The 13290-nt window shown below is 43.8% G+C and overlaps 1 pseudogene; it reads left to right on the top strand.

The window, feature by feature from the left end:
• The first annotated feature begins 3440 nt into the window (after positions 1 to 3440).
• LOC123824962 lies at positions 3441 to 12609 on the top strand (annotated as a pseudogene).
• The last annotated feature ends 681 nt before the right edge of the window (positions 12610 to 13290 follow it).

Raw genomic sequence — 13290 nt, 5'->3', positions numbered from 1 at the left:
CAGGGGTGAGGGGGAGCCTGAAAGTGGGGGTGAGGGCCTCTGGCCACGTGGCCACCGAGGTCTCTGGGCAGGCCCCTCTGTTCCTTTGAGAAGGAATGCAGCGTGTGGCTGAATGGTGGGCCACGGGGTAGCAGCCGACCTCCCTCAGAGCACAGGTGTAGAACACAAACGCACTGGTCAGTGGGCGCCGAGACCCACGTACAGAGAAGGATTCAAGGGAAGACGGAGCAAGTGTTGCCAAGCGTATGCAAAGAGAAGTAAATTGAGGCGGAAATAGACAATTCTAGCAGGACGATGGCGTCCTCACCCAGTGCTACCTGCCATGTCCTGAGGGGAGGACCTGCTGGCCAGGTCCACCTCAGAAACAAAGGCCACGCACGGTGGGCCAGTCCCCAGCAGAGAGCCTGCCTGTGAGGCAGGGAGTTTGGGCCCAGCATTTCTTATCTTAGACAGTGGCTGCCCCGTGCTCCCTGACGTCAACGCTCCTCCCTCGGAGTAGAAGACCCCCCCAGAGCAACAGACCTGCAACAGTTTGTTGTCCCCCACCCAGTCACTGAGCGGGCACTCCCATCTCCCTTGGCATTGTTCTGTGAAGGCTTCTGCTCTCAGGGTCTCTGATGGGGCAGTTCTCAATTTGGGCTCTTCTGGTGCCCAGAGGCAAGAGAAGGACTCTTCCCCAAACTGGCCAAAAGGAAAAATTTTTTTAAAGAAATAGGTGACAGATTTGGCTCCTTAGTCAGGTCTGGAGCCGTCCCTGCTAGTGGGACCCCAATGCCACTCAGACATCAGTCCTTTATCCTCAAGTGGGGAAGTGTGACTGGGTTACTTGAGACTTAAAGTGCGACAGGAGAGAGGGGGTGGTGGGCTGGGTGCAGTGGAGTCGGAGGTGGCCAGGCCCTGAGCCCTTGGAGGAAAGAGCTGCCGGCCCAGGGCAGGAGGGACACCAAGACTCTGCCTGGGGAGCTGACCGGTAGGGAAAACATAGGCGCCAGCATCAGAAGAAAGACAGTGGCTTTTGATGGAGGGAGATGCCGCAGCATGCTGGCCACTGACACCCTGAGCCCAAGCCCACTGCTGCCTTACAAGGCAGGTCGGCAGTTTGTCAGCCCTTCCCACCTGCCTGCAGTCGCTCACAGGACTGATGGGGTGTGACTGTGTCACTAGTGTGTGTCCAGGCAAAACCAGAGAGGGCATGGTAGCCATGGGCCAACGCTTCTCTTCAGACACTGGGAAGCTCACACCAGACCACATGTGCATGTGTGAGATTGCATGTGCAATCATAGGTATTTGATTGTGTGCATGTGGTTGTATGCACACAGTTGTATATGTTTGTCTGTGCATCCTGAGCCTGCCCAGGGACATGCAGACCAAGTCCTGCCATCTGTCCATCCTGTTGGAGTCTCTCTGGCGCACTCACTCCTGTCTTCATGAGGAGAGCTGATCTACACACTCAGGGCATGGGTGCTTGGTTTCCCGAGAATAGGGTCACTTTGACATGGGGTCTCTTGACTGACACAAGGGCCATGAAATGCTGAGCACCACCCTGACAGCCCACACCAGGCAGAGCCTGTCCCACCAGCCACATCGTCCTACAGACTCTGTCCCATGGCGAGCAGTGCCCCAACTACACAGGCTGGAGCTCCTCTTGCAGATGTGCCCGTCACTGAGTGACAGGTGACAACAATTGATACGGTAAATGAGGGAAAAAGAGTCCTCACCCGTTCCCCACAGAGCTTCAGGCTCAGTAAAGCATGGTTGGGGTCACAGAGCCAGAGAGAATCGTGTTCGTGTTTCCTGCTAAGTCTGAAGGTGTGCTCTGCCTCCGAGCTCAGGCCAGCTCGCCGCCTGGTCAGGGCAGGGGGCGCCCAGTATCCTCTAAGTCAGACACACAGCTGCGTGATTCTGAAAACTTACATGGAGTCAGAGCAAATGCTTCCTCCACAGAAACTTTCCATGAAGTTACCTGGGGTCACAGGGCCTGGGGTGAGGGAGGGCGCTGGCTGGCAGGTGGCAGCCTGCCCCAGTAGATATGTGGGATGGGCGTGTCTGTCCAAGGTGGCCCGTCCCCACTGGGCCAACGAACAGGGCCCTCTGCTTCTCAAAAATACCAGCCACCCGAAGGTCTCAAGACCCACTGGAAAGAACTCCTCTGTGAACAAAGCAGACAGACCACGCTGCCTGGGAGGCTGGTGTGTCCCAGGGAACAGTGTGGCCTTTGCGGGGGGAGGCGGCATGTCGGGGACTGGTCTTGCATTTCACATCCCTGCTCAGTGGCTCTGGGCAGCTTGGAGCAAAGAGTCGACCCACTAGGAGTCTGAGTTCCCCTCTTGTCAATGAAGGTACGATCAGACATCTTTACAGAGTTGCTGTGGACTCAGCACGAGCCACTCTGGGAGCTCCAGGCTCCTGTATGCCAGCCCAGAGGGAGCGGAGTGGGCCACACGTGGCCACGACCCAAGCGAGGAAGAGCAGGAGCGTGCTGGTAATGCCTGCAGCGAGGAAGCTGACAAAACAGAGCACACGGGTGACCCCTATTTTCTGAAAAACTCAAAGAGAAAAAACAAGACAAACTTATGTTCGAGCAATTGCTGCCCTAAACCCAGGTGGTTGGAAGACAGGCTCCCTGTTTTTAATGCCTCAAGAAGACTACACAAAAACATTAGGAGCAACTTAAACTTTTCTAGGTAACCTGGTAACATATCTTGTTGCCTTGAGCAATTTCAGCTGGTATGGCATTTTGCAAGTCTACTGAGTGCCTGGTATTGGGAGAAATACCTATAGTGATATCTTTCCCAAAGAGTGCCAAAAAGGGGTGGTGTAAAAAATCCGTACCTCAAACTAAGAACAGAAAGTCAGTCAGGACATGAATTCATAGCTATATTTTTCAAACTTCTGTTTAACAGTTTTTCTTTTTCCATGTAAACCATTAACTTAAGAAAAGAAAACCATTAAAAGTAAAACAAGGTGTGCAATGTAGCTCTGGGAACATAAAAGAAAACTCAAGGCATAGGGAAAGAAAGATCTTCAACCATAAATGATATTCAGATCACAGAGAAAGTTTCCAGTCATAAATAACAAGTCACGTGATAAGAAAGCAGGTTGCAGTCATAAATGATAATAGAGAAGGAAAGGTATCAATGAATAAATGCTAACTCATGTGATCAAGTTTTCCAGTCATAAATGATAACTCAGGCGATAAAAACAAGTTTTCCTGTCACAGTGAGAATTCTGGTGATAACAAAGGTTCCTGCAGCGGTGGGGCGGGGGGGGGGAGGCGGGGGGCCACTGGCCCTGAGCTGCTGCTTCAGGGAGGGGCTCGGCAGTGGCCACCAGGCCTGTCACTTTTCCGGGGGCCACTCCTCATACCAGCCTGACGAGATGCTGCCAGTAGCATGACACCGATTCCTGTCTGGCTCTCGGGTGCTACTCTGAACAGCGTCACCCTTTATACCAGAAAGCTGGTGGGCACTATGGGGAAAACACAAAATTAAAAGAAAGTGGAGGAAGTGCTAGAAAGGGAGGAAGAGGAATACGTGATGGGAAAAGTTCTCGACTGTGGAGTAGTAAAGGGCAAAGTGGAGTAGCTCCTCAAGGGGAAGAGGGTTCTCCATGAGGGCCACACGCGGGAGCCAGAAGAGAGCCCGGACTGTGCCCACTTCATTGCCAAGTTTCTACAGTCACAGAAAACAGCCCACAAGGGAGAGAAATCAGAGGGAGGCGAGCACAATGCTGGCTCTGACTCTGAAGAAAAAGGAGAGGAGAGCAAGCCCAAAGTGAAAGGAGAGTCAGAAAAGCAATGAGGCCCTGGCAAGTGTGGCCCAGTGGATTGAGCTCTGACCTGTAAACCAAAGAGTCACGGGTTCGATTCCCAGTTACGGCACATGCCTGGGTTGCAGGCCAGGTCCCCAGTGCAGGGGCGGGGGGTGTGCAAGAAGCAACAACACATGGGTGTTTCTCTCCCTCTCCCTACCCCTCTGTCTAAAAGTAAATAAATAAAATCTTTAAAAAAATAGAAAAAGAAAAGAAAAGCAATGAGGCTTTGCCTGGGGTTTGGAGCTGGTGTGAATTATTGGAGCTACAGACTCTAGTGGAGAACTCATGTTCCTAATGAATTGGGAAAAGTGACCTGGACGAGGCTGACCTGGTCTCTGCCAAAAAAGCCATGGTCAAGTGCTACCAGGTTGTCATATCCTTCTATGAAGAAAGGCCGATGTGGCATTCCTACCACTTGGAGGATGATGGCAGAAAAGATGACAAGAGTCACATGCCCCTATCACATTTGACTGTGGTTTTCAAGTGGGAAATGAGTTCTACTTGTCCTGACACTATAAAGTGGCTTGAGAAAATGTTCTTTGCAGAGTCAGTACAGTTTCTGTGCCCTGCAGCAGGTCAAGGGCTGTGTAGGGGAAGGAGGATATGGGTTCCAAGGCAACTCATTCTGCACTTTACTGAGGAAAGCAAAGGGCCTTCTGGGAAGGATGAAACCTGCAGAAGGGCTGTGTGGGAGAGCAAAGAGATTTTGCAGATCTTCAAATAGCATTCCTACAGCACACAGCCTTCGTCCTACCACGTGTTAACTCTGCATTTTTACAGCATAGAGCATGTGTGCAGATTTCTGGCTATTACTGTGTATTATTTGGGGGTGAAAGTGATGGGGTGGGAAGGAAGGGCAATGGGTAAGATTCTTTTTGTTAAAATTTGGGGCCTGACTGGGGAAACGAAAAATAAGTAATTTGAGGCATGAGTAAAATGAGTACGGGTGATTCAGTTCTGTGTCCAGAATATTTTATGTTTTGCAAAATATGTCATTGGCAATGTAAATGAGGACTGTGAGAAGCTGTTTAAAAGCTGCGAAAGCCAAGGCATTCTCTGCCTGAGCCGAATGCTGTTGGTAACAAAGGACTAAGCTAGTTGATCAGTTACCAAAGCTGCCCTTTGGGGGATGGAAACTGGTTGAGGAGGGAACTTCTTCTGTTGGAGTATATATGGAGGCAGATCATTCTGTCTTAGAGGTGCTAATTCTTGAAACTAGCAAGAAGACCCTTTCTTTCCAGTTATGAAGTTATAAATATTAGCTTGTCCATCCAAACCACTGGCTGAGGTATTTGGAGAGGGTAAGAGGGTGGCATAAGAGGTGTGAAAGTAAAGAGAAATGCCCAGGCACTTAGGGTAGAAAATTCTTGGACCCTCTCTGTTTGCTGAACGTTGAACTATTCGTGGCAAGATGCAGTCATTGACAACACAAGCTCACCGAATCACTTCAGGAGTTGAAATGTTTCAAAAGCTGTGGTCTCAGGAGAAGATTAAACTTTCATACTGGGGCAGTAGTTCACTTTAAAACACAAAACAAAAAAAAATTCTTCTTTAATCCTAAGAATTATTTAATACCCAAAATGCTGTCTTAAATCACGAGATCCATCAGACTTGATGTCAACTAGACCTGCAGCTAGAACCTCATTGTAAAATCTTTTTAGGCCTGTGTTAGGTTTTTATGAAACCTTTGTTTAAATGTAAACTTCATACCACACTGTCAGTTTTTGTCTTAATAAAACTATATAGATTTATTTTACTTTTAATTATATTTTATTGATTATGCTATTATAGTTTTCCCAATTTCCCCCTTTATTTCCCCCTCCACCCTGTATCCCCCAATCATCCAGCATCCCCCCTTAGTTCATGTCCATGGGTTGTACATATAAGTTCTTTGAGTTCTCTTATCCTATACCATTTTTGACTTCTCCCTGTCTATTTTATGCCTACCAATTATGCTTCTTCTTCCCTGTACCTTTCCCCCTATTCCTCCCCTTCCCCTCCCACTGAAAACCCTCCACATGATGTACATTTCTCTGATGCTGTTCCTGTTCTAGTTGTTTGCTTAGTATTTTTTTAGGTTCATTTATTGATAGTTGTGAGTTTGTTGTCATTTTACTGTTCATGTTTTTGATCTTTTCTTAGATAAGTCCCTTTAACATTTCACATAATAATTGGCTTGGTGATGATGAACTCCTTTAACTTGACCTTATCTGGGGATACTTTATCTTCCCTTCCATCCTAAATGATAGCTTTGCTGGAGAGAGTAATCTTAGATGTAGGTCCTTGCCTTCCATGACTTCAAATACTTCTTTCCAGCCCTTTCTTGCTGCAAGGTTTCTTTTGAGAAATCAGCTGATAGCCTTATGAAGACTCCTTTGTAGGTAACTCTTTCCTTTCCTCTTGCTGCTTTTAAGATTCTCTCTTTGTCTTTTATCTTGGGTAACTTAATAATGATGTGCCTTGGTGTGTTCTTCTTTGGGTCCAACTTCTTAGGGACTCTTTGGGCTTCCTGGACTTCCTGAAAATCGATTTCCTTCACCAAATTAGAGCTTTCCTTCATTATATGTTCAAATAAGTTTTCAATTTCTTGCTGTTGTTCTTCTCCTTCTGGCACCCCTATAATTCGGATATTGGAATGTTTCAGGTTGTCCTAGAGGTTTGTAAGACTCTCTTCACTTTTTTGAATTCTTTTTTTTTCATTCTGTTCTGGTTGGATGTTTATTTCTTCCTTTTGTTCCAAATCATTGATTTCAGTCCTGGTTTCCTTCCTGTCACTGTTGGTTCCCTGAATATTTTGCTTTATTTCATTTTCGGTATCTTTCATTTGTTCTTTCATTTTTCGACCAAGCTCAATCAGTTGCGTGAGCATTTTGATTACCAGGACTTTAAACTCTCCATCAGATAGGTTAGCTATATCCTCATTGCTTAGCTCTCTTTCTGAGGTTTTGCTCTGTTCTTTCATTTTGGCGCACCTGATAAGTTGTAAGGGGGCGGGACCTTAGGTAATCACCCGTGCAGGGCAAACCTCCTTTCCGCAATGTGATGCTGCCTGTGGGGGAGGGGCCAGAGAGGGAACAGTGCGACTGGCCCCCTCGTCTCTAGTGCACTTTTCAATGAATTCCCATGTGAGACTGGGAGTTTCTCCCTCCATGGCAACCTCCATAGTCCACAGCCACCTCTGAGTCAGTTTTCCCTTAAGTCAGCCCCTCGTGCACAGCCTGCTGCCGTGAGCAGCCAGTCCCACCTACAGGGTCGGCCGCCTCACTGAGGTTTCTCTCCATCTGCTGCCTTAACGGTCTGGTTGGTCTGGTTGATTTTTTCTTTAATTCCATGGTTCTTAGAGTTCCATGAAGTTTGATTTTCTGGTGCTTCTAGTTGTTTATTGATTTTAGATTGGTCATTATCTTTCTTTTGGTTGTCCGAGGAAGTGAAGGGTTTCTAACTATGCCTCCATCTTGGCCAGAACTCTATATAGATTTATTTTAAAAAGCTTCCTAGTTCAAGTGATAACGAGGTGAGAGGGAAAGAAAGGTTTCCAGACACTAATGATACTCATCAGATAAGGAGAGCATGCATCCAGTATTAATACCTTGGGTGATAGGGACAGTTTCCAGCCATAAATGATAACTCAGGTGGTAAAGGCTTTTCATTAATAAACTTTAAGTCAGCTGATAGAGCATAAAGGCTTTCAGTAATAAATAAGTCAGGAGATAGAGAAGGAGGTTTCATGTCATAAATGATAAGGGAATTAAGAGAGAAGAAAGGACTCTACACATGAATGATAACTCATGTGATAAAAAGAAGTTTTTAGTGATAAATGATAACTCAGGTGATATAAAGAGAGGGGTCCCAGTCATGAAGAATAAATTAGGTGACAGAAAAGAAAGATTTCTAGTTACAAATGAGAAATTATGTGTGAGAGAGAAAAAAAAGCTTCTGATATGTATAATTCAGGTAATAAAGAAAAAAGATTTCCAGTCATAAATGATAACTAAGGAAATAAAGAAAAAAGTTTTCTATTTATAAACAATTACTTAATTGGCAGAGAATGACTCAGTCATAAAAGGTAAGTCAGATGATAGAGAAAGAGTTTTCCAATTATAAGTTATAGCTATGATAGAGAAAGAATGCTTCAAGTTATAAATAGTAACTCATGGGATAGAGAAAAAGGTTTCGAGTCATAAAAGGTAGGCGAAGTTATAGACAAGGAAGGCTTCAAGTTACAAATGATAACTACATGATAGAGAAAGAAAAGTTTCCAGTCATAAACAGTAATTCAGGTGATAAATGAAGAAGATTCCTATTTTTTTTTAAAAAAAAAAAACTAAAGTGATAGAGAAAGAAAGATTTCCAGTCATAAAAAGACAGGTAGAAAAAGAAAAGTTTCCAATAATTGATAATAGCTCAAGTGATAGGAAAAAAATGTTCTTTTTCCTCACATGACTCCACTCCAGGAAGACAAACAACCCAATTAAAAATGGGCAAAGGACTTGAACAGACACTTCTCCAAGGAGGACATACAGAGGGCCCAGAGACACATGAAAAGATGCTCAGCATCACTAGCCATCAGAGAGATGCAAATTAAAACCACAATGAGATACCACTTCATACCAGTTAGAATAGCCATCATAAACAAATCAACAAAAAACAAGCAATGGTGAGGATGTGGAGAAAAGGGAACCCTAGTACACTGTTGGTGGGAATTCAGACTGGTGCAGCCACTGTGGAAAACAGTATGGAATTTTCTCAGAAAACTAAAAATGGGACTGCCTTTTGACCCACCAATTCCACTGCTGAGATTATACTATAAGTCTATTTCTGTTCTGCTTGTTCATTTATTTTGTTTTTTAGATACCACATATATGTGAAATCATATGACATTTGTCCTCCTCTGTCTGACTTACTTCCCTCAGCACAATACCCTCTAGGTCTATCCATGTTGTTGCAGATTGCAAGATTTCATTCTTGTTTATGGCTGAGTCATATTCCATTATACACATATGTACCACTTCTTTATCCATTTGTCTATTAATGGACACTTAGTTTGCTTCCATATCTTAGTTATTCTAAGTAATACTGTAATGAACATATAAATGTATATGTCTTTTTGATTTAGTGTTTTTGGGTTTCTTTGGGAAAATACACTGAAGTGAAATTGTTGGGTCCTTCTTTGTCTCTTGTTATAAAGCTTTGTTTTAAAGTTCATTCTGACTGGTATAAATATTGCTATGCCATCTTTTTTGTTTGTTTGTTTCCATTTTCATGAAATATCTTTTTCCATTCCTTTGCTTTCAGCCTATGTGTGTCTTTCTATCTGAAGTGAGTCTCTTGTACACAGCATATGTAAACATCTTGTTTTTTATCCATTAAGTTTCCATATGTCTTTTGATTGGAGCACTTAGTCCATTTGCATTTAAAATAATTATTGATAGCTATGCCTTTATTGACATTTTATTATTATCTTTTTTTCCTTCTTAAATAAGAACCTTTAACATTTCTTGTAATACTGGTTTGGTGCAGATGAACTCCTTCAGCTTTCTTTTTCTTTCTTTTTTTTAAATCTGGGAGCTTCTTTCTCTGTTCTTCAATTCTAAATGATAGCTTTACAGGGTAAAGTAATCTTGGTTGTGGGTCCTTGCTTGTCATCACTTTGAGCATTTCTTGCCAATCCCTTCTAGCCTGCAAAGTTTCTGTTTAGAAATCATCTGGCAGTCTTATGGGAGCTCCCTTGTAGATAACTAACTGCATTTTTTTTCTTGCTGCTTTTAAGATTCTCTTTGTCTTTAACCTTTGGCATTTTGATCATGGTGTGTCTTGGTGTGGGCCTCTTTGGGTTCATCTTGTTAGGTACTCTGTGCTTCCTGGAATTGTATGTCTATTTCATTCACCAGGTTAAGGATGTTTTCTATCATTTTTTTACATAGGTCTTCCTTCCTTCCTTCCTTCCTTTTTTTTTGGAATGTGGTATTTTTTAAAGTATATTTTATTGACTATGCTATTTCAGTTGTCCCATTCTTTTTGTCTCCCCTTTATTCTCCTCTGCCCTGCACCCCTCTCCCACCAGCATTTCCCCCCAACTTAGTTCATGTTCATGGGTTGCACATATAAGTTCTTTGGCTTCTTCATTTCCTATACTATTCTTAATCTCCCTGTGTCTATTTTGTACCTGCCAATTATTCTTCTTATTCCCTGTACCTTTCCCCCCATTTTCCTCCCACAACTGATAATCCTCCATGTGATATCCATTTCTCTGATTCTGTTCCTGTTCTAGTTGTTTGCTTACTTTGTTTTCTTTTTTAGGTCCACTTGTTGATAATTGTGAGTTTGTTGTCATTTTAGTGATCATAGTTTTGATCTTCTCCTTTTTCTTAGATAAATCCTTTTAACATTTCATATAATAAGGGTTTGGTGATGATAAACTCCTTTAACTTGACCTTATCTGGGAAGTACTTTATCTGCCCTTCCATTTTAAATGATAGCTTTGCTGGATAGAGTAATCTTGTATATAGGTCCTTGCCTTTCATGACCTTGAATACTTCTTTCCAGTCCCCTCTTGCCTGCAAAATTTCTTTTGAGAAACCAGCTGATAGTTTTATGAGAACTCCTTTGTAGGTAACTCTCTCCTTTTCTCTTGCTGCTTTTAAGATTATCTCCACCCTGGCTGGCGTAGCTCAGTGGATTGAGTGCGGGCTGCAAACCAAAGTGTTGTAGGTTCGATTCCCAGTCAGGGTACATGCCTGGGTTGCAGGCCATGACCCCCAGCAACCGCACATTGATGTTTCTCTCTCTCTTTCTCCCTCCCTTCCCTCTCTAAAAATAAATAAATAAAATATTTTTTAAAAAAGATTATCTCCTTATCTTTAATCTTGAGTAATTTAATTATGATGTGTCTTGGTGTGTTCCTCCTTGGGTTTAACTTTTTTAGGACTCTGAGCTTCCTGGACTTGCTTGTCTAGTTCCTTTGCCAGATTGGGGAAGTTTTTCTTCATTATTTTTTCAAATAAGTTTTCAATTTCTTGGTCTTCCTCTTCTCCTTCTGGCACCCCTATGATTTGGATGTTGGAAAGTTTAAAGTTGTCCCAGAGGTTCCTAAGCCTCTCCCCATTTAAAAAAAAAATATTTCTTCATTCTGTTCCGGTTGGATGTTTATTTCTTCCTTCTGTTCCAAATTATTGATTTGAGTCCTGACTTCCTTTCCTTCACTGTTGGTTCCCTGTATATTTTGCTTTATTTCACTTTATATAGCCTTCACTTCTTTCTTTAATTTGTGTCCATACTCACTCATTTCTGTGAGCATCCTGATCACCAGTGTTTTGAACTCTGCATCTGATAGGTTGGCTATCTCCTCATTGCTTAGTTCTTTTTCTGGAGTTTTTATCTGCTCTTTCATTTGGGCCATATATCTTTGTCTAGGTGCTCCTGTTACATAACAAGGGGTGGAGTCTTAGGTATCAACCAGGGTGGGGCAACCCACTTCGCTGTGTTGTGGTGCTGTGTTGGAGAGGGGTCAGAGAAGGAACATTGCTGTTTGCTTGGCTCTCACCCCACTTTCAGTCACTTCCCCAGCTACCCACAAGTGAATTGAGCCTTTCTGGTGCTAATTCCTAGGTGGATGTGTTTGAGTACATTCTAGGACCCCACTGGTTCCTCCAATGGCCTCTCTGGAGAAGCTGGGAGTTTCTCTTGCCACTGCAACCACCACAGGTTTTTACAGTCAGAGGTTTTGAGGCTTTATTTCCCTGCACTGGAACCCTGGGTTGCATGGTCTGTCTTGCTCCACAGTTGTTCCTCCCAGTTTACCTGTACATGAATGTGGGACCATCTGTTCCACCAGCCGGCACCTTGTCATGTGTCCTCTCCACCCCAGTTGGCTGTCTCTGCCCCTCCTACCAGTCTAGATGAATATTTCTTCTTTAACTCCTTGGTTGTCAGACTTCCATATAGTTTGGTTTTCTGGCAGTTCTGGTTGATTTTGTTTTTAAATTGGTTGTTTTCCTTCCTTGGTTGTGTGAGGAAGTGAAGCATATCTACCTATACCTCCATCTTGCCCTATTTTTTATTGTTTTTTTTCTTTTTGCTGTTCTGATTAGGTTTTTTCTGCTTCCTTGTCTTCCAAATCTCTGATTTGATCCTGTGTTCCTTCTCCTCCACTGCTGATTCCCTATAATGTATTCTTCATTTAAGTTAGTATATTCTTTACTTCTGACTGTTTTATTTTGTTTTATTTCTCCATTTTTATGTTTCTATTTCTTTGTTCAAGTTCTCACTAAGTTCATCTATTTTTCCTCTATGTACATTGAACATTCTTACAATCATTGTTTTTTAATGGATTTTTTTTTAGATTTTTATTTATTTATTTTTAGAGAGGGAAGGGAGGGAGAAAGAGAGAGAGAGAAACATCAATGTGCGGTTGCTGGGGGCTGTGGCCTGCAACCCAGGTATGTACCCTGACTGGGAATCGAACTTGCGACACTTTGGTTCTCAGCCTGTGCTCAATCCACTGAGCTATGCCAGCCAGGGCTACAATCATTGTTTTGAACTTTGCTTGTTTCCATTTTGTTTAGTTCTTTTTCTGGAGTTTTGTTTTGTTCTTTCATTTTCCTCCTCATTTTGGCTGCATCCCTGTGTTTATTTTTATGCATTAGGTAGAGATCCTATGTCTCTCAGGCTTGGTAGAGTGGTCCAATATAGTAGCTGTCCTGTAGGGTCCTGTGGCACAGCCTCTCCAATCACTAGAGCTGGGCATTCCAAATGCACCCCCTCTGTGAGCTGTGTATACCCTCCTGTTGCAGTTGAGCCTTGATTGTTATTGGCAGCTCAATGGGAGATCTTTATCTCCCAGGCTAATTGGCTGTGAGGACCAGCTTCAACCACCATTGAGGATCAGCTGTGCAGGGGCCAATCTTATGGAGAAGGACTTACTGCAGCTGGGCTCTGGTGCCTACTGAGTCTGTCCCTTGACAGTGTACCTTTTGGAGGAGGTTGCTTCGTGCTTCAATGTGGTCTGAAGCTGTTCACAGGGTGCACTGTCTCTGGAGCCTTTTTGGAGGTGCGGGTGAGGTCAACTGTGCCCCACCAGTGTCACTCAGAATGAGCTACAAAGCAATCTGCAGATGGCTGATACTTGTGCTGGACTTGGAGGTGCCCAGGAGAAGCCAAGCTGCAAACCAAGACCAGCTGCCACTAATGCTGGGCCTGGGGTCACTTAGCAAGATGTACACAGCAAGCTGAAGCCAGATCCTGCTTGTTTGAGAGATTTTAGGCAAGTCCGAAGCATAAACCAAGACAGGCAATTTGCATGGAAAAACCACTGAAAACAGCCTGCATGGACCCACAAGTTGGGTAAGGCAGGGTCTCAGGAAATTACTAAGGCCAGGTGAACAGTGATAGCCATGTTGATGGAGGCTCAGATATGGTACCTCCCTGCTGGCTCTGTGGGACAAATGTCCATTAAAGGAACAATGGCTTATGCCAGCA

The sequence above is a fragment of the Phyllostomus hastatus genome, unplaced genomic scaffold (assembly GCF_019186645.2).
Source record: "Phyllostomus hastatus isolate PE091 unplaced genomic scaffold, TTU_PhHast_1.1 phas_contig_58, whole genome shotgun sequence".
NCBI classification, from domain to species: Eukaryota; Metazoa; Chordata; class Mammalia; order Chiroptera; family Phyllostomidae; genus Phyllostomus; species Phyllostomus hastatus.
Note: the sequence above shows the minus strand (reverse complement) of the source record. Positions and strands in the feature narration are given on the sequence as shown.